The sequence below is a fragment of the Sus scrofa genome, chromosome 4 (genome assembly GCF_000003025.6).
Source record: "Sus scrofa isolate TJ Tabasco breed Duroc chromosome 4, Sscrofa11.1, whole genome shotgun sequence".
NCBI lineage: Eukaryota > Metazoa > Chordata > Mammalia > Artiodactyla > Suidae > Sus > Sus scrofa.
The window spans coordinates 71,751,186-71,773,378 of NC_010446.5; positions in this window are offsets into that span (position 1 = coordinate 71,751,186).

Consider the following 22,193-nt stretch of genomic DNA (forward strand, 5'->3'; position numbering starts at 1 on the left):
ATAAAAAAGGAGGGTGGCAGCAGGAACCAAGAACCTCAGCCACATCAGCCACTAGTCTGGGTCCTATTTAGGCTGGGATTCAAATCACAGCCCGAAAGCAGTAAAGGCAGAATAATCTAAAAAATGCAGGCTAAGAAAGGATTAACATCACAACCCAGTCTTAGGATGTGAACCAACCCCAAAGCATCGAGGAAATTACAATCTGTGGAGCCCACCTGAGCTGCTAATATGGAGGCTGGTTGGTCTCTGAATTGTTGGAAATAAAGTTATTCATCTACTTCCTGCTGGTGCTGCCTTGGCCACTGATTGTGGGAGAGCAGGAGTGGAAAATAAAGCATGTCCTTAGAGTTCATCACCACAGAAAAGACAAAGAAGAGGGAAATAATACTGCTCTCTGCTCCTGTCCCTTCCCCAACAAGCCACAGCATTTCTTGTCTGTTCAGGGACTGCCTGTGTCAATGGTGCCATAAATCCTCATTAACCTTCCCACGAACATTGAACACTGGGAATTGGGCTCAGAAATCTGCATGTTTGACCAGAGTTGGAGAAGCAGCACATCAGTTCTCTTCTGGTCAAAATTTAATTTCCTTTCACTTGTTTGTTAGACTTCAGATGTTCAGAAGTATCATGATGACAAGAACAATCCCACAGAAATTTCATGACGTGCTTTCATGATGTGCTTGGGCAAACTCAAGTTGATTTAAATAGAAAATGTCATGCTGAAGAATATCGACAGACGATGTCATTTTTTGAAAAGTTGCACAAAGGGGCTGTCAAGAGCAATAGCCCTATGGTTCGAGTCCCTGCAGAAAAATCATGGTTCTGCTCCGAGTCTTACTGAAGACCATGGACAAATTACTCAAATCCTCTGTGTCTGTCTTAATTCACTCAACTGTATTAAAAAGACATCCTTACAAAGCTGAAATGAGACTTAAATGAAACAAAGCAAGCATTGTGTTTAGAATTGTGCCTGGCACACAGTAAACTCTCCGTAAGCATGTGTTACTATTATCATTGTAGATTATAGTTATAAATTTGCCAATTAGACTTGCACTAGCATCAACTTAAGCATTTTGCTGCTCTGTTCCAGGATCAAATGAGAAGGCTTAACTTTTAGAACTAGTACAATGATACTTATTTCATATAAAGAGTGGGCCCCTGAGAAATAAATGTACAAAAACATAAAGAAGCATCAAGAGAGTAACTTCCTTTTTTTCAGGTGAGATTTAGACCACAGAGGTCTGCACATTTGAAGATTTATTGATGGAAGACATAAAAGACTCCTGTATTTTTGATTGTGTAAACACTGTTATGGGTGTGCACATTTTCACAGTAGGTCAATGTTTCTCTAGTAGCTATAAAAGGACATGAAATACTTATCTCACTTCCCCCATTTTTTATTTTTAGTAATTTTTATGTTACTTTCCTCTCTTTGTCCCTGTATCCTTTCACCTCTTTCATAAATAACATACAGCTTTTCTCTGCCATTCTAAAGGGGTCGTGGGGACTTTAAACTAAATTGATACAGCTATAAAGAAGGAAATGAGAGACAAGGGAATACCCTGTGACTTTAGGATGGAAAGCTGTGTGGTTTGACTGCAAATGGAGAGGCAGCTTTGACTGAGGTGAAACATATGAACGGTCCAAGAACAATCAAGGGAAACTTACAGAGCTCCTGGGCAGAGAGAACACTCAGTGGGTGAGATGTTCTTGCAGAGGAAAGGGGTAGAAACAGCTGGTTAGAGAGCTTAGAGGAGCCATCGTGTGGGGAAATCCACAGGCGCTGAGCCAGGTGAGAGTGCAGGCTCCTTGCCAGGGCTGGAAGGAGGGCACAGAGGGGCAGAGATTTACAGATTCACACACACACACACACACGCACACACACACACACATGCATGGCCACAATGCACACAAATACACACATATTTTAAGGGTCCTCTGACAAGGAGAGGGCCCAGGGCACATCTGTTCCCCTGGCAGGAAAAAAAAAAGTAACCTCTGTGAATGGGATGGATGAACTCTGTGTAGATCATTACAGAGGCAACTGAGGGAAAGAGCAGAACAGGCTGTTATGTTCACAGTTCCCATAAATTAGGTTTTCATGGATTTGCCCTGAGCCCTCTGTTTCAGTCAGAAGGTGAGGGAACTCAGCCCAGGTCCTTCCACCTTCACTTAGACTTATTCCTTTGTTCTCTAAGGACTGATTTCTTTGTTCGCCATTGCTCACATCCTGGCTATGAGCCAAGGAAACAATTTCCATGGGGATGATATTTTAAAGCTATTGTTTTCAAAGATCTAGTATTTTCAGTATTAGAAGCAACATTACTTGCAGACAGGGGTGTAGGCTTTCTTGCAGGATCCAGGAAGCACCACAGAGGAGTAGGAGGTGCTGGGAAATTGGAGGTGAATGCATGGAATGTAAGAGCTTGGTGGAGAAGCAAGAATAGGTGTGACACCCGATGTAATATGTACAGGGGATGAAAATTATAAAACTGACTGTGGGTAGTTCAAAAACCAGGGAATGAGAAATGCTATATGGGAACTCGGAGGGAGAATACTTCTCTAGTAAATCAGGGATTGAGTAACTCAGAGGAAAAACTATTTGTTTTGGTTGCATAACATGAGTCCAATCTAGGGGAATGAACTAGCATTCATGAACTAAAAAGAAAAACAAGATTCTTTTTTAATTCTAATAGAAATCTCTAAAGAAGAACACTATAAATAGCAGCATTATGCACTCTACTGCAGTGAAAGAATATGAACACTAACAAGAAGAAATGGTAAAAGGAGAGAGTCTATGTTTCATCGCAGCTTATGTGTAATATCAAATGACAAAAGATGGAGAATAACCTGGATTTTGTGGACATAAAATCTTATTATATCTGAGATTTTCCTATAACCTGCAAGAGAAATTGCTGCACAGGAAATAAGACTGGGGAAGGAACAGCTTGCAAAATAGGTTCATGCTATGTCTTTGGGGGAGAAATTATGCCAAAATGAAATCACATTTGAGGTAGTAAGTGAAAGAGCAGTCTAAGACCAGGGTAAAAAATAATGCTAATAAAAAATGGACACGGAGTAGGCATTTCTCCAAGAAGGTATAAAAATGGCCAATAAATACATGAAAATATTCTCAAGGTCCTATGTCTTCAGGGAAATAGAAATTAAAACCACAATGAAATACTACTTGGCACCCACTAGGATGGCTAGAATCAGTCAAATAATAGCAAGTGTTGGTGAAGATGTGGAAATTTGGCACCCTTACGCATTGCTGGAAGAAATAGAAAATGGTATGGCAATTTAAGAAAAAACTGTGATCATTTTTCAAGAGAATAAATACAGAGTTACCATTTGATTCAACAATTCCATTCCTAGATGTATACCCAAGAGAAATGAAAACATATGTCACACAAAACTTTGTACACAAATGTTGATAGAACAGCACTATTCATTATACACAAAGGTAGAAACAATGCAAATGTCATCAACAAACAAATGGATAGAACATGTGGTATATACACGTAATGAAATAAAGGAATGAAGTACTGACACATGCTACAACATGGATAAATCTTGAAAACATTACGCCAAGTGAAAAGAAATCAGTCACAAAACACTCCGTACTTTATGACCTCATGCATAGCAAAGTCCAGAATAGGAAAATATAGAGAGACAGAAAGTATACATGGGAGAGAGAGACATCTTCCTCTTTTTCTAAGGCCACCATGCTATCAGATTACAGTCCCATCTGTCTGACATCATTTAACCCCAATTACCTCCAAAAGATCCTGTCTCCAGATACAGCCACACTGGGTTAGGGCTCCAAAATGGGAATTTGGGGGGAGGTAGATGGGAGACGCAATTCAGTTCACAGCCAAAAAGACAAGGATCTCCCCTTTCATCCCTCTTACTCCACATAGTATTGGAAGTTCAAGTCAATAAGTCAGGAAAAATACGCAAAAGGCATACAGATTAGACAGAAAGAAACATAATTCCCTCTATTTCCAGATGCATGATTTTCCATGTGGGATATCACAAAGATTCCAAAAAAAAGAAAAAGAAAAAGAAAAGGCACAAAAAAGTCTTAGAACAAGTGATTTTCAACTATGTCACAGGACACAATATCAACATACCAAATCAAACACAGTTTTATATATTCAAAACAAACACGTGGAAAATAAAATTTAAAACACATCACCAATTACCCTGGCTCCCCCCAAAATGAAATGTTTGGTGTCAAGCCTAACAAAACATGTACATGATCTAATGCTGAGGAAAGAGCAAAGAAAACCTAAATAAAGAAATGCATATTGTATTTATGATTAGAAGACTCAATATAGTAAGAATGTCAGTCCTCCCAAAATTGAATTGTATATGTTCAAAGCAATTTCCCTATTAAATTCCAGTAAATTTTCTGTACATGCAGACAAGCTTCTTCTAAAATTTATATGGAAAGTCACAGAGCTTAGAATACATAAGAAAAATATTGATAAAGAAGAATAAAATAGAGGGAATTACTCTACAAGTTATTACATTTTAATAGATAATCACAATAATCAAATCTGTTAATTGGCAGCAGTATAGACATATTGTCAATAGAGCAATTTCTTAGTAAAGATGTTCAGATAATGTTCAACGGAAGACCCAGAAATAGACCCACATAAATATGGTCAATTGATTTCTGACAAAGGTGCAAAAGCTGGAGCAACTGGACAATCTGTAGTTTAAAAAAAAAATGAACCTCAGCCTAACCTTCATACTTAATACAAAAATAACTTGAAATAGATTATGGACTTAAATGTAAACATAAAGCTATACAACTTTAAAAAAAAGCATAGTAGAAAATCGTAGCCATCTAGGGTGAGGCAAGGAGTTCTCTTAGATTTTATGCAAAAAGTATAATCCCCTCTTAGGAAAAATTAACAACTTGGACTGCATCAAAATTAAAAACTTTTGCTTTGCAAAATACCCTGTAAAGAAGATGAAAATACAAGTTCCAGCCTGAGAGAACTTATTTGAAAACAACATATGGGATAAAGGACTAGTTATCTAAAAAGTATAAGAAAATCTCAAAACTCAACAGTAAAAAAAAAAACCTATACCATCTAAGTATAAAATGGGCAAATGACATGAACAGACATTTCACTGACGAGGCTATAGAGATAGAGACTAAGCACATGAAAATATGCTCAACCAAATTAGTCATCAAGGAAAAGCAAATTAAAACCACAATGAAGGCAGTGAGGGCTGCGACCTCTCATTTTGCCATCTTCCTCACATCACTCCCCAGTCATCTTTTAAATAAACTACAGAAAATGAATAAAGCTGGGTAATTAAAAATAAGCCTTCTATGTTTACTGAACTATTTTTCCCTTTCTGCGGTTCTTCATTTCTTCCTGTAGACACATAAATATCCTTCTCTTCAGCCTAAAGGTATTTTTTTTACTGTATGTTGCCTGGAAGATCTATCAATTATCTTAGCTTTTGTCTACAAAAATGTCTTTAATACCAATTTTCAAGGATATTTTCACTGGATGTAAAACTCCACAGTGGGGTGGATGAAGCTGTGACTCTCCTGGGTTAGAGCTTTGTCTATGGAGCTTCTTGCTCCTTCTGTTGTCACAAGTTTGGGGTGCTGACAAAAACCCAAGAGAAAGGTATTGATAATAGCGGCAATGAGGACCCAAGGATTAACTCTAAACCACAGTGCTTTAAAGTTTTATTTGTTTTTGTTTTTTAGGAGGCACTGGGAAACTGCATGGAGTCTATAGAAAGGATTTTATGTCCAATGAGTTAGGTTCTTGTACTTTGCTTTTACTGCAGGAGAGATAAAGATGTGATGTGTGCATCAGGCTCAAATATTTAAGGGCTTTTCATTGTACCCCAAACTTGGACTTTATTCTGTGAGTCTGGGGAACAGCAATTTCAGGGGACAGACACAATAATATCTTATATCATACAAATAATCCTGGAAGCAGCATTTCAGATGGGAAGGAAAGAGACGAGACTGAAGTTGGGGAGATCAGTGCATGCCTTAGCTTTTAGCTTTTAGAATAAACTCAGACAGAAGGAACAAAAACCTAAGCTAACAAGAGAATGAGTTTAAAATACATTTTGGAGGACAATCTGACAAGACTTAGTAACAAATAAATTTTGGCCTCTATGAAAATGTTTTCTGACTTGAATGACCAGGTGACTATAATGTATTCATTGATTTATGAAATATAAGTTCAGATGAAGAATCGAGTGTGGCAATAATCCCATATCTATGCTATTTAACTAAAGTATGTGATTGCATCTGGGACTCTCACTAAAGAGGGAGGTCAGAAATGAAGATGAAATTAGATTTGAGGGAGTTCCCGTCGTGGCGCAGTGGTTAACGAATCCGACTAGGAACCATGAGGTTGCGGGTTCGGTCCCTGCCCTTGCTCAGTGGGTTAACGATCCGGCGTTGCCGTGAGCTGTGGTGTAGGTCGCAGACGCGGCTCGGATCCCGCGTTGCTGTGGCTCTGGCGTAGGCTGGTGGCTACAGCTCCGATTCGACCCCTAGCCTGGGAACCTCCATATGCCGCGGGAGCGGCCCAAAGAAATAGCAAAAAGACAAAAAAAAAAAAAAAAATTAGATTTGAGAACCTCTTGATGTATAATTGAAGCTATAATGAAAGGAGTATGCCACAAAGTTAGAGTAGAAGAGAAACAGAGACGCACTGAGGACAAAATTCTAGGGACAACACTATTTAAGAGGCAAGATAAAGAAAATAAGGAGTTCCTGTCATGGCTCAGTGGAAACAAATCTGACTAGAATCCATGAGGATGTAGGTTCGATTCCTGGCCTTGCGGTGGGTTAAGGATTTGGTGTTCACTGGTGCTACAGGTTGCAGATGCGGCTGGGATCTGACATTGCTGTGGCTGTGGGGTAGGCCTGTGGCTGCAGCTCTGATTCAACCCCTAGCCTGGGAACCTCCAGATGCTACAGGGTGGCCCAAGAAAGAAAAGCAAGCAGAGGATGTTGAGAAAACCAGACAGGGGGACAAGCAGGTGAGAGAAATGCACCGGAGGCTGGAGGAAGAGTCTCGGCAAACAGAGGTGGTTGGCAAGGTCAAGAGGAAAGCAGACTTCCCTAAGCTGGTACCTTGCTGATGAAGGCAATTCATTGCACTCTTAGCTCAGGGTCACAATGTTTCTTAAACCACATTTAAAAAAACAACACTTTTGGACATAATTTAATCTAAAGACGATGCTAAAATGGCATAGTAAATATTTGGAACAGAGTACCAGGGACACCTGAAAGAGTGCTGAAGGTTAAACTCAGGAGCAAGCTTGACCTCCTGCACTACTAACCAGAATGGGTTATCTTGATCATTTTCATTTAACTTTTGACATGTTATCCTCAACTTAAACAAGCAAGGAAAAGCAATATTGCTTTGTTACAGCTTGACAAATACACAAAGAGAAACTTCCTGGACCACTTGAATGGAAGAGTGAGAAGTACTCTGCGTCAGTCTCCACAGGGTCGTTCCCATTGCTGCTCCCCATGGTGTCAGGGCTCAGAAAACAAGGCCTGGCCACAACTTCATCCCCACATTCTTTCCCTGAGGAAAGGCTGTAAATGGGAAGTGGGTAAGAATTGGGGAGCACATTTAAACCAGGGTTCATAACAACTCTGAAAATTCTTTTGCTGCTCTTCAGTTATCCCATGGTGCCCTGTGATGGCCTTCCATATGTGAGAAACATGCTGGTAAAACCCAATCCCCTCACACAGACCCAGACTGAATCTAGAAGCACTAACATCTTTTATCTTCCTCTTCCTTTCAGCTGAACCATTAAACAGAATACCCCATTCCCTGGCCTTGCTCAGTAAGAGACTTCTCTGTAATTAATTATAATAAGACTCTAACTATTGAAAATGTCTTAAAAGGTAACAGTTCTCTTCATTCCACCAAGGACCCACCCGCGTTTCTGACAAGCACTTGGCGCCATACCTGGGACAGGGCTGCAGCATTAGACAAGCCTGAGATCAGAGAATGGAATTTCTGATACGCACTGCACAGTTAGTTTCCAAGGTGACACAGAATGTGCTAAGAAATTGAAAAGGCCCATGCTTTCTTTTTTTAAACAGCACAAACTCTGAACTCTGGGAGGTTCAGGAAATAAAAGGCAGCAATGGGCCACTTAAGTATAACCATGTGGAAAAACCATGATGTGGTGCTCCACACGGAGGCAACATATCTGATGTGCAGTGGCTGTATTAGTTTCTCTAAGGGACACATCTAGGTAAATTCATCTTTTAAAAATGTTTAAGATGGTATACACTTTTAGAGGATACAATGGTGTTTTCTAATGTAGAGAAAAATAATGTTGCAAATATGAAGAATCATGGTAAAATTTCCACATGGCTTAAGGACTGCATTATTCCTTTAATATTCTGCTATTAACCTCATTAAAAGTGACTTTTCCCCAAGAAGATATTTGCATTTTCAAACTGATGACAAAAATACATTTATAACTCACTAATTGACTATGGGCTAGGAAGATATGGCTTATTTTAAATCTGTAAATGTTTATAGCATTCCCAAACTTATTACCATATGTCTTGTACATTAATTATATTCTCTTGATACGTGTAGCATCACTCTCTATAAAAGTGGCATTTAACCCATAGGTAATTCTTGATCACCAGCCACAGACTACCCATGGGAGGTAGAGTTGGGAAGTCAACTAGGAGAATGGTAAAAACCTCAATAACAATAAATCTTTTGGGAAGTCATGGTACTATTAATAAACATGAGAAATTAGCTTTGTAATATATTACGTTTCTAGGAAGACAACTGGATCACTGAGGAATTTGCTGGTCCATTCCATTCTTTGAGATGTTTTATGATAATTTTCATTTTTAGTTTTACGACTGAGCACTGCATCTTTAAATTGGAACTTTATAAAATTTAAAGCATTTTAGCTGCACTAGAATACAGTGATGTCATTATTTGGCAATAACCCATCCATGTGCAAGTCCAATCTCTTCAGATTCCAAAGACGTCATCTTTAAGTCATCCAAAAACCTCATCGTGTACTGTTGTCTTTCTTTCATTAATATACAGAGAGTATCTATTGTTCAGAACACAGATGTATCTGTGTGCTTTAAAGTTATTCCTTTATTATCCTGCTCAATTCTATTCTATCCTTCAAGGATAAGCTCAAATAACACCTACCCAGAAAAGAAGTCTTTCTAGATTCTCTCAAGCATCATTATTCTTTAGCACCTAGCTCCAATCTCCCTTGGCACGAATGCATGCCTTTATTATAAAACTTGTTTATCGGTTTACCTAATTGCCTGCTTCCCAGAACACTAACCAGACATCAAGTTCTTTGAGAGCTTTCTCCTTGGTCATCTTTGTACCCCCAGCACCTACGTGAGTGTGGCACGTTAAGTCAGTGATGCATCTGTGAGTTAATGACTTTAAAATGCTGTTTTCTGGGAGTTCTGTTCCTTTTGAAATTTCATGGAGAGACTCTGGAAGAAGTTCTTAGAATACAGACCTACCTTAACAAGGGAAAACTGAATAGATTTTTAAAAAATGCATGAATAGCTTTGAGGATTGCTACTAGCAGCTATGCAAAAGAATAACTGGCTAGCATGAGCAACTTAGAATCTTTGTAGAACTTGAGTTTTGTTTGTCTTTTTTTTTTTGTCTTTTTTTATATTTTTTGCCTTTTCTAGGGCTGCTCCCGTGGCATATGGAGGTTCCCAGGCTAGGGGTCGAATCGGAGCTGTAGCTGCCAGCCTACACCACAGCCACAGCAACGCAGGATCCAAGTCGCATCTTTGACCTACACCATAGCTCACAGCAACACCAGATCCTTAACCCACTGAGCAAGGCCAGGGATCGAAACCGCAACCTCATGGTCCCTAGTTGGATTCGTTAACCACTGAGACACGAAGGGAACTCCCAGAACTTGAGTTTTTAAAGAAGTATATGTAAGGCAGAATTAATCAGAGAGGTAGTATGGCCATTGAGGCTAAGAACACCAGTCCTGGAGTCAACTAAATTCTTTGTTTAAACTGTGGCTTTGCCACTTAATAGCAGAGGTAAGTTTTAACTAGCTTATGTATTAGTACCTTCTCCTATAAAACCATCTGGGGGGCTGTCTTACTCCATTTGGGCTGCAATAACAAAATACCACAGACTGGGTGGCTTATAAACAACAGAAGTTCATTTATTGCAGGTCTGGAGGCTGGTAGACTGAGACCAGGGTGCTGGCATGGGCAGAAGAGGGCCCTCTCCCAGGTCATAGAATGCTTGTATCTAAGGACAGAAGGGGTTAGGGAGCTCTGCAGGGTCACTTGAGCTAGCCTGCCTTCCACAAGCCTAGGCATGAACATGATGCCTAAGGCAAAAAAAACTACATGTTGTTTCCTGTGACTTGGGTAAAATAAGGCCAACACGTTAAAAAAAAATCAACAACAACAACAAAAAACAAATGGAGCCAATTCATCTAACTGTCAGTACCCAGGTTTGGTAAATTCAGTGACTCAATTATGTCACGAAGGACTCAGAATCTTTCCGATTTATCTCTACATTCACAGACTCATCTTTTTTAGCCTCCTGCTTCCTTGGTCTCAAGATACCTTAGTTCCAAGGCTCACAAGACAATGCGATTCTGTAGAGCAGTGATTTGATCAGGGCTCAGCTGGACAGTTCACCTCTGCAGCAGTGGTGCCAGCTAAGCTTGATCATGTGACTCAATAAATAAATACACACCAACTATAATTATATTGCTCTAGACTTTCAAATATTCTGATTTATTTTGTGAATCTGTGAAAATATCCTAAATACAATATTCTACCAATTTGCATTATGTCTTTTGAAGTTGTACTTCAAAAGAATACTTCTCAGTGACTTTTTTGGTAGCAGTTTTGGAGGAAAGTGAAAAACATCTTTTCTCCGCTGCTCAGAAATCCCACACTCTATCTTATTTTATGTTTGTCTCTATACAGAATCCCCTCCAGCTAGAGCAGCTGTACTGTTTGATGCTGCACTGGGATTTGGCTTTTTCACTCTCCTGTGCCCACTTACATCTAAGATATGGGGATCTTCATTAAATGTTTGTTGAATTAATAATTAAAAATAGATTACATGAGAAAAGGCAACTATTATGATATGAACACTAGAGGGTGACTACTCAAAGCAACAACAACATGGATACAATTTGCACAAAAGAAAAGGACGTGTATAGCTGAGATTTAGAGAAATGAGCAACAGTAGAATACGAGCTGCATTAAAAAATAAGTCTGTCTTGGGATTCATAAGATTTAGCTCTGAGAGTTATGAGAATCACTCAGGAACACCTTCTTGATAGTGAACAATCAACACATTTTGCTATACTTTTTTTGTTATAAATTCAGTCAACACTATTCCTGATAAGAATACAAAGGCAAAAATATCTCCACTCTTGGTGTACAATACAGTAGGAAGTATAACAAATGTATAGATTTGTAGGATTAGAAGGACCTAAATTTATTTTTCGGCCTAACTTGGTCATTTTATAAATGAAAAGGTTGACTGATGTATAGAGAGATTCAACTAACTCATCCTATTTGAACAGCATGTGAATCACTCATTCTCTGGCATCTTAAATTATTTATACATATTATCTTATTGATAGATCAAATGATTCTATGAAATAAGAGTTCCCAATTTATGGATCAGGTAAGTGAAATTCAGCAAAGTGAAGTAATTTGTTCAGGGTCACTTAGCTGTGACTGGGCTCTGCTGATTCCCAGGACAGTGTTACTCCACAGCACTTGTGACCAGAGCCTAGATCTCTGAAACCACCTAAGTAGGAATCTGGAGCCAAGGAACTGGGTACAGATGTTTAAGTGGCTTTGAGGTGCAGGATGTGATGTATGACGATCATCATGCCCTATTCATTTAACAGCTTTTCGTGTTATGCTTACTGTTTACAAATGTAAACTTCAATGGAAAGGCAAAAAATCATGACACTGTACCTGATGAAATAAACCATTTTAAGCTAAACCACTAATGTCATTGTAGTCGCAATGAAAACTGGCAGCATTCCTAACATGACATAACCAGGCTGTGGGGGGCTGGGGAGGCAGGGGACATCATGATGAATAACTCCAATGATATCTTTATTTTCTTTCAATCTAAATAATGTTGAAAGCATGGTGTCCTTTTGAGAGATTGATAGGGGCCCTGCAAAAAGAGCCAGAAGTACATGGGAAAGAATGCCTCCCATTAGCCCTCATCTTACCCACGGATTCTGGTTAAAACATTAAATGTCTGCAATGAGTTCAGTAAGAAGCCTCTGTAGCGTTCCACGTTCAAAGCAAGGACAATCCATTAATTCATATCATGCATGTATTTATTCAGTGTGTCATCATGACAGCTCATATGATTGGTAGGTTCCAATTATGGCAGGAAATATGGGAAGAGTTCTGAAGGACACCTAAAGATCCCCTTTCAAAGACTCAGGGTTAAAACACATTGGGTAACATAATTATACTAGATTAGACTAACTTTAGCTCCCCCTCTTTCTAGAGGTAGAAGCTGCATTTTTCAACATCATTTTATGTATTAATTTCCTAGCCAGAAATGTTTTATTTTTACCAACAGTCCCTCATTAACCCGCCTTTTTCCCAGGAGACTATTTCCTAGTATCTTAATAACTACAACGGAGTGGTTATACTCTGCTTAATGGACATGAAACTTAGAGCATAATGTCATTTCTGAACATTGAACAAGTTTCACAATTAATAAGGCACTGAAGTTCAAAGTCTTATTGTAAAAAGTCTTATTTTTCTAATCATAACCATCCAAATTAGTAATCCAAGCAGTCTTTTCTTCTAATTTAGGGCCCAAAGACATTAATTTATTCTATTTCTTCCTGACCTGGAGATAATTCAAAATGTGAAATGCTATTTGATTACCATCACAGAAAACTACTATATGTATGTGTGTGCCTGTGCATGTGTGTGTATAGATTTATATAAAATGACACATAGTATATAACAAAATATATAATACAGATATAGTCATCTACACCCATATCTATATCTATACACACATATACATATATAGTGGTTTGTATGATGGTTGTCAAATAGCCATTTTACATACTGAATTATGTAAGTCATAGCTACATGCTCTATACTATATATAGGATAGCACTGACATCTATATATACATGATAGATACTATAATGTGGATGGACATTCATGTATATAATCATCTTTTAATTATTAATAAAACATAATTTGACAAAGGAAAAAGTCACAATGTTCAAAGAATGAACTAATACACGTAGGAATTCTGTTTGCAATATATGCCAGATGAATCACTGTGAAAAGGCTTATTATATTTATTTTATGTTTTAAACACAAAGACACTTGAAGCAGTCCTTTCAACCTTATTCTCAGTGGGTTGCTTGGTACTTGGGGCAGCTTCCACAAATGAACTTTGCGTTTTCTTCTCAAGCATCTCACAGAGATTGCTGAGCTCTGTCTCCAGCCCTTCAGGCAGCCTGATTAGAACAGCCGCTCCCAAGGGGAAAAGTGGTTTCCGCTAATCCTAAATTCACTTCCTGCCCCTAAGTCCTTGTGTAGTCCCAGACTTGTTTCAAAGGAGAGTTCTGTCCCCAGGAACTGTCTTCCTATCATGAGAGAGCTTTCTCTAATTTGTGAAGGATCCTAAATATCTGGTCCTGGCCACATGTCATTCCAACCAAAATATCTGAGAGATGAATTTGAATTTGAGCTTAAGTCTAGTTCTCCTCCACAGTAGGACACTTTATCCTTATGTCCTTGGACTTCTGTCCAGGTTTTCAGCCAACTTGGGCTTATTACCCACAAAAGGCTCACTATTAACCCTGGTAACTCTTTGGCACACACTTCTTGAAGCACTTGGTTGTATATTTAACATGATAAATGCCTAATGCCTTTTACATGGCACAGTCAATTCAAATTCTCTGTGGTTGCTTGGTTACTTTCATTTAGTTTTTAGAATGGTTCCAGATACTTGCTGTGCTGGATAACAACTATATTGATGGTGATTATAACTACCATCATTATTAAGGGATATTGGGCTGTCATTAGGCTTGTAGATTCAATTAAATGAGAGTAATATTTAGCCAGGGTCATTTTTTGGAATAATACATAGAATACATGCCATAAGGTAAGATTTCTGGGTTTTGCTGAAGAAAGATAGCAAGTTATTGTCCTTTTTCTTGAGCATTGCAGGATTCTTTAAAAAATATTTTGTTCTGGAGTTCCCATCGTGGCTCAGTGGTTAACGAATCCAACTAGGAACCATGAGGTTGCAGATTTGATCATTGGCCTTGCTCAGCGGGTTAAGGATCTGGCGTTGCCGTGAGCTGTGGTGTAGGTTGCAGACGCGGCTCGGATTCCGTGTTGCTGTGGCTCTGGCGTAGGCTGGTGGCTACAGCTCCGATTAGACTCCTAGCCTGGGAACCTCCATATGCTGCAGGAGCAGCCCTAGAAAAGGCAAAAAAAGACATATATATATATATATATATTTTGTTCTGCAGCCTCTAGTTTCTGCCCTCAGCTGACTCCATTTTAAACACACTGTTTCTGTCATTTCACATTTCATTCTTTTTCTCCACAGACTTCCCCACCGAACTATAAACTTTTCAACTTGGTATTCTCCATTGCTCTGATCTTGTCCCAATCCTAAATCTCCAACATGCACACACATGCACATACACACACACACACACACACACACACACAGCTCTTCAACTTTATTATTGAAATATCTCATCAGTTTTCATATTCAATCTTTATACATTATCTACATGTGGAATCTGTCAGTTACTGCTACATAACAAATAACCTCAAATTTTCAGTAGTATACAACAGACACTGGGTTTCCTCCTGAGAGAGTGGGTTGGCAGCAGGGACTGAGCTTCAGGCTGTAAGCACCGGAGTGGGTCATTTCCACCTGTCTTTCATCCTGGTCCTGGGGCCATCTGGCTAGCTGACATATTTTTCTCATTAAAAAAATGGCAAAAGTATAAGAGGACAAGCCCCACTGTGTGAGTTCATTTCCAGTTTCTGCTTATCACAACCACAATCAACAAATTGCTCAGAGTCACATGGCCAAGTCAAATTTGACGACATGGGAAAGTACAGTCTGATACTTAGGGGCAGGACTGCAAAGTTCCATGGCAAAAGGTGGATATGGGGAAAGATGAAGAATGTGGTCCGAAACTCAACCTACCACTGTGATGAGACAACGCACGCCTTTTCATGTACCCAGCCTACATTTGCTATCATCTGTTACCTCCCAGTACTTAGAGTTGCAGTTATAAACGAAAATGCATTCAGAGAATACGACTGGAACAATGTGCATCCCAAATGTCACTCATATACCACCACAAGAGAAGAATTACAGTTTGCTGTGCCTAAACTAATGCTCAAGTACAGTGGAAGGTAAACGTTGCACTAAATTTTAAGAAAAAATAAGAATGAACATAATAGTAACCTTCTAAATAAAGTAGGAGTTGTTTTTATATGTTGCTAATTAATACCAATGAACAAAGGCCTTGGGTTTTGATTTCAAACTAGATTATAATTGTGAGATTATAAACAGTAAGACATTTCTGCCTTATCTTTCATTATCTCCAAATCACCCAGTGCTATGTTGTAAATGGGATATTAAAAATACTGAATATACTTAATACATATTAGAATGATTAAATTTTAAAAATCCTAAATGTACAAAAAAAGGCAAGGGTGCAGAGTGAATGGAGCTCTCCTGCATTGCTGGTGGGAGTACAAAATGGTTCAGTCACTTTGGGAAACCGTTGTGAACACCCACAGTAAGAAACTGCAATCACATTCCCAGGAATCCTTTGCTATCTTTTGTCTAGGCTGTGACAGTAGTTTTGTTGTTCCTTTGGGGCTTCTCCTTGGGGATGCCATGTTTGTTTTGCTATCCTTTACTTTCTGTTCAATTCCCCCTAAATTACTAGGCTTTCTGTTTGCTCTTTTTTTTTCTGTTCTCCTCATGTCTTATGATTTCAAAGATGCCGACTGCAAGGCTGTCCTTGGAGATCTTCTTTCAAACTATATTCTACTCTCTCTGTCATGTCTCTCCTTATGCAAAATGTGAGTTATTGCTCTTGTGTGTATTACTTGTCATCAACTATACCAAAAGTCTGGGACCCTTACAGATAGTCTTCTTATGGTTGTGGTTCTTAATTCTTTTATAACCCTAAGCTATTTGCACTCATTTATAAAAGTGAAATATAGAGATTTCTACAGCAAATATAAGTTGTGGATCTCCACTCATTGATATCAGAATAAGCTTTATTACATATATATGCATACAACTACCATCTACTTGAGAAAATCTTTTTTATATTTCTTCATGACATAAAAATGTTAAATGGTGAGTGGTGTCTGAGACATCATTTCTCACAGTGGATGCATTTCACATGCCAGGAAACTTAATTAGGTAGGATGTTTAAGGTAAAGAGGGTTATTGTTGTTTCAATTTGCTGGGTTTGTTGTTCAGCTGCACACAGCTCTGCCTGCAGCCAGGCAGTCAGAGGCCACGTAGTTAGGCCACTTCTAATCTGTTGTTTCTAGTGTTATCAGTATAACTAATCATTGGTCCATTTTATTGGAATTATTATTTCATCAGACTAAATCTGAGGAGGAAGCCTGAAACATATCAGTTAGTATTGTAATACAGCAGGTAAGACTGTGAAAATTATAGATATAGAATGTAAAACTTATCTATGATAATGATCTTGATAGTCACTGAACTTCATGAAATTCAGTTGCATCATTAGAAATTATATAAATGCATATTCAGTACATTTTATAACTGTTTGACCGTATTATATATATAATGGAAATGGACTAATACTGATGTACCCCCAAACTCTCATGGCTCTGTAATTTGAATTTGACTATTTCAAAAGAGTTTTTACTTAATCCAAGAGAATTTATCTTGCAAAGGTTAGATCCTTACGAAATGTATTTCAAAAGGATTGCTTTTCTCCAGTTTGAACCAAGGTTTAAGGCTATAAAATATAAATAGGGAGCTTTGTTTTTAATAAGTTGTTATTAGTTCTCATCAAACTTACCATTCTTTTGAGAAAAAAAAAAAGGAAAACAAAGACAGTGGGCATTTGCACACAGGGAGACAATAATGTGAAATAATTTCCTCCACATAGCACCAGCTCTATTATTGTAAGCCTGAAATTGTTCATAAGTATAATAAGCCAATCATTTTCTCAAGTACGGTACGAAATTTAAATCTTAAGTCTTCCCAGATTTTGCTAGTATGGACAACTTAAACATATATTTCTCTGTATATTGTCATCATCCACATTATACTTGAAATCATAATCCTTACAAGATCCTTGGCACATTCTGAGAAAAGTTGCAAAATACTGTTTATGAAATTGGTAACAAACATCTATTAATGTGATACCGTAATATGAAATTGAATATGCAGACCTAGATAGCTGTTCCAGTTATTATGCTTGTGAAATTGAGGAGCTTAAGCAACCATTTATCATGCTCACAAATTTGGCTGTAAGACATTCAGGCAGGGCCCCAGGGAGACAGCCTGCTTCTCCGCTCTGATATCTGGGGTCTCAGCTGGATGACGCAAAGGCTGGAAAACAGGGCTCACTCACACATATGTCTGCAAGCTGATGTAGGCTGTTGGCTGAGGCCTTAGCGGGTGCTGTCAGCCAGAACTCCTACAATCAGCCCCACTGTGTGGCCTGGTTTCTTTTACAACCTTGTGGTGGGTTCACAGGAGAACACCCAAAGACTGGAAGGAGGCTGGTGGAAGTTAAACAAATGACTGTGGCCTATCTTGTTCTTGAATTCTGCCATATTCTCCTTGTCAAGGCAGCCACAGCTCTGTCTCATTTTGAGGGGAGGGGAATTCCATTCTACCTCTTGATGGGGGAGTGGCAAAGTTCTGGAAAAGGATACAGGACAAAGAATACTCTGTGGACATTTTTGGAAACTGTAATCTGCCACTTCAACCATGAAAGAAATATCAAAATAGTATGTGTGCCTAAATTAAACACTATTAGATTGCTATGTTGGGTTTTTTAAATGGAGATTTTCAGCCTCTTTAAAAGTCATATCTTTTGATTCCCTTGACTTCACTGGGCTCCTATTATTAGTGACTTTTTACATATAACAGTTACTGTATGGGTTGGTTTAAAACAGTCAGAATAGCTTTTGACACATAGTAATCAGAAGTGTCTTATGTTTATCATGTCTTTTCATAAAAACATTAGTAAACTGTTACAAGAGGATGAATGAAATAATGTGTTATTCACTCTGACATCATATTATAGAATTATTGTTCCAGAATTCAAATACTGAATTATATTGATAAAGGATTGTCTGCAAGGAGGATAACAAGGGCTTGCACATATCAAATACGTTACAGTGAGAACAAAGCACAGAACACCAAGCACAAAATGGCTCAGATGATCTCAAAACAGATCTGAATTCAAGTTTTTCTCAGAAATTTAAAATAGAGACTGATCAGAATCAGAGTACAGATTTTGGCCATACAAACAGAAATGAACATAGAGATGATCAGAATATAAATTATAAATGCAAAAACTATGAAAACCCATTTTAAAATCACTCTTGTTTGAAGATTGAAAATAACAATGTAATTCAAATTATAATTAATTCAGTAACTTAGAAATACACATACTGAATTTATTTTTGACATATCCAAAATAAATTTTATCCTATATATTACTGAATATTTCTCTAAACCATTAAGTTAATTTGGGGAGAAAAAAGAAAACACTGTATTCTAACTCTTGCAAATATGATAAATACACACGCTACTCTAGGCCAATACAAAGGTCATGTACTATAAGCTACAATTTAATAAGTTATTTATTGTTCCTAATTTTATTTTCTATAGATAGTATTTATAATCAATTATCCAAAAAAATGTTGTACAAAAAGCAAATGCTATAGGTAAATGTAAATAAATTCTCAGTGAAACTATTTAACCATACGGTGCTCAGTTTGGTTATGGAATTTGTTTTCCTCTGCAGTGATATGGTCTCCCAGAATATTTTTCCTCCTCAAAACATGCCAGTGTTCAGTCATGACTTAAATTTATCCTTGTCTAAAAAATAAATAATTCTCCAAAAGCAACAACTTTCTTGTCTGAAATTCAGAAGACACCTTATTTTTTAATCACATCACGGAGGTGAGGTTCACTGGGACCACTGAAGCATCTCTGGGCTCTTTTTATCACATCACAGAGGTGAAGTTTGCTGGGGCCACAGAAGCATCTCTGGGCTCAAAATGCCCATGGTGGGGCGCCTTGAGGATTTTAAGATCAGCTGGCACTTGTGTCCTGAGTTAAGAAAGTTCTGCCTTATTTTTAATTCTTCAAAAGCTCTCCTTTGCAATCTTCTATGTAATCTACCCAACATTTGTCCTGTGGTACTGGGATTGCAGGCACAATGATGCATTTTAAAACATTAAACTAGTATTGAATTCTGATGTTCTTACTAGGAACATAATGCACTTTTACTTATCAGTGACTTTTTATTTTATGGTATTCTGCTCAGTAACCAAATGCCAGATGGTCCTGAAACCAACTACTTCTGTGGATAGAGAATGCACGTGACAGTACTGTTTTCAAGCCTTATTGCTTTTACCCACTAGACACTAGCTCTTTTGATTTTTACACAATTACTGCCTTGATTTTTGCTTCTATCATCTCTTTCCTACACTATATTTGCTATTTGTCTTTAGCTTTTTTGTTCCATAATCCACTTTTACATTATTTCCTAAACCATGCTATTCCTTTGCCTAAAATTCTTTTTTGGCCCCTTATTATTAGCAGGATGAAGTGAAAAAAATAGTACGCAATCCTCTTTCCTGGACCACCTACATGACCAAGCTCTTCTCACACTATTCTTCAACCTTCTTTCTTCTTTTCTTCCTCTTCCCTCCCTTCCTCTATTCCTCTCTTCCTTTATTCCTTCATTCCTTTTAAAGTATTTATCCTAGAAATATATACTAAGATCTTGCTATGTGCTAGGTAGGGTCCCAGACTCTGAAATTCACTCATGAGTAAAAAAAGACCAATATTCTACTAGGTGTATAGACCAGTGAAAGCCATACTTCTACTGAACAATCCTTTCCCTAAGAGTTAAATTGCAATCATGACATCTGCTACCAAGAAACACATTATGTAAACCAGACAGCAATGGGAGGATTTGACCTAGGCAAAAGGTATCTGGGCAAGAAGATGCAGTAGGCTTCATTCTATGATGCGGCACAACTAGGAAGTCATAGCTGTTCGTGTTCATCCATTCAGTTGAGTTCCTACTGCACTGTTCTAGTGCTGGAGAAAATTTTAAGTACAAAATATGAAGACCTGATTCTCTATCTAGTAGTTAATTATCCAAATTAGGGAGGCTGGAGCTTGGTGAAGGGCCCTCTTGGAGGAGAGGATACAGACAGCCGAGCTGAGGTTTGAAAGTCTAAGAAGAATGATGAAGTAACAGCAGATAATTCGTATCCTCTCTCTTCTCTCTTTGTAAGTCTGATAGGAGATGGATCAATTGTATTGATCTTTTCCAAGAACTAGCTTGTTTTATTGATTTTTCTGTTTTTTTTTCACTTTCATTGATTCACACTGTATTTTAAAATTACTATTCCCTTTATTCTACCTGTTTTAGCTTTTATTTGCTCTTCTTTCTCCACCTACTTCTCCACCTAAGATTAGATGATTGATTTTAGATCCTCTTCTTTTCCAATATATACATTTAATGCTATAAATCTCCTTCTAAGCACTGTTTTTCCTGTACCCCACATACTTTGATTTTTAAAACAATTTTTAATGAGCTCAAAATGTTTAAAATTTTTTCTTGAGACTTCTTCTGGAGCTGTGTGTTATTTAGAAGTGTGCTGTGTTCATCAAACAAGGAGTTCATCGGTGTGGTGGTAAGGTGTGGACGAGGGAGAGTGTATTATCTTCCATCTAAACCTCGGTCTTCTAGCCAGCCTGTGTCTCAGGACTGTGACCTCACCAAGTACTTCTCTAGTTATAAGGCTCCTACTCCATATCCCCCTGTTGCCCCCTCCTTTCTCTAATTCCCAATTTGCTTTCCTGAAGTCCTGACCCTGCTGACTATTTTCCCCATTTTCTGAGACTGGAAGCCTGGAGAGGAGGAATTCTCTTCCCCGACCTGGGATAAATACCAAGTAAATGCTTTGCCCTGGAGCAGGCTTTGTTCCAAAGACTGTGGGCCTAATTTCAAAGTGGCTCTTCTTCCAGCTCCCCACCCTCTGACAAAGCCCTATGGGGATCTTTCTCTGATCTTCTCAGGAGAACCTGGTGGGTTTCTTGGAGGAAAAGTCCAAGGAAGTGTGGAAGCCCCAGAAAACCGTAACCTGTGGAGTTTCTCACTGTTATGAGCGTCCACACTCGGCCTCAAACAATTCATCAAAATCACAACAAATGAGTGTTGTTCCTGATAGTTTATGGTGCCAGCAGTTGATGTTCCAGGCAGGCAGACCCCAGATCCATCTCTCTGGATGTGCCTGTCCCTCCAAATTTCAGAGCGGCAGTTCTCTCTTGAGACCCATGAAAGTTTTGATTTTCATTTTGTTCAGCTTTTCTTGCTGTACTGTGGAAGCTGAACTGGGAAGTCTCCTCAACCTATTTTTAATGACTTAATATTATCCAGCTTCTCCAAATCCCCAGAGTCAAGAGCTTAGGTCATCTTGACTGTTTTACGGTCCTTTAAAAATAAGTTGTACTATAAAAAACTCCATTTCAAAGGCAAAATGAGTAATATGACATTAAACTTAACAAATTCAGGATATACACTTTTAAAAAAATCAGTAACAGAAAACAGAATGTAAATTAAATTTTGTAACTATGGGAGTTCCCGTTGTGGCTCAGCAGTAACGAACACGATCAGTATTCATGAGGACTCAGGTTCGATCCCTGGCCTCAATCAATGGTTAAGGATCCAGGTGTTGCTATGGCTGTGGTGTAGGCCAGCAGCTGCAGCTCCGATTTGACCCCTAGCCTGGGAACTTCCATATACCATGGGTACAGCCCTAAAAAAGACCCCCCCAAAAAAAATTGTAACTATGATGAGCCTTTGAGAAGATTTTT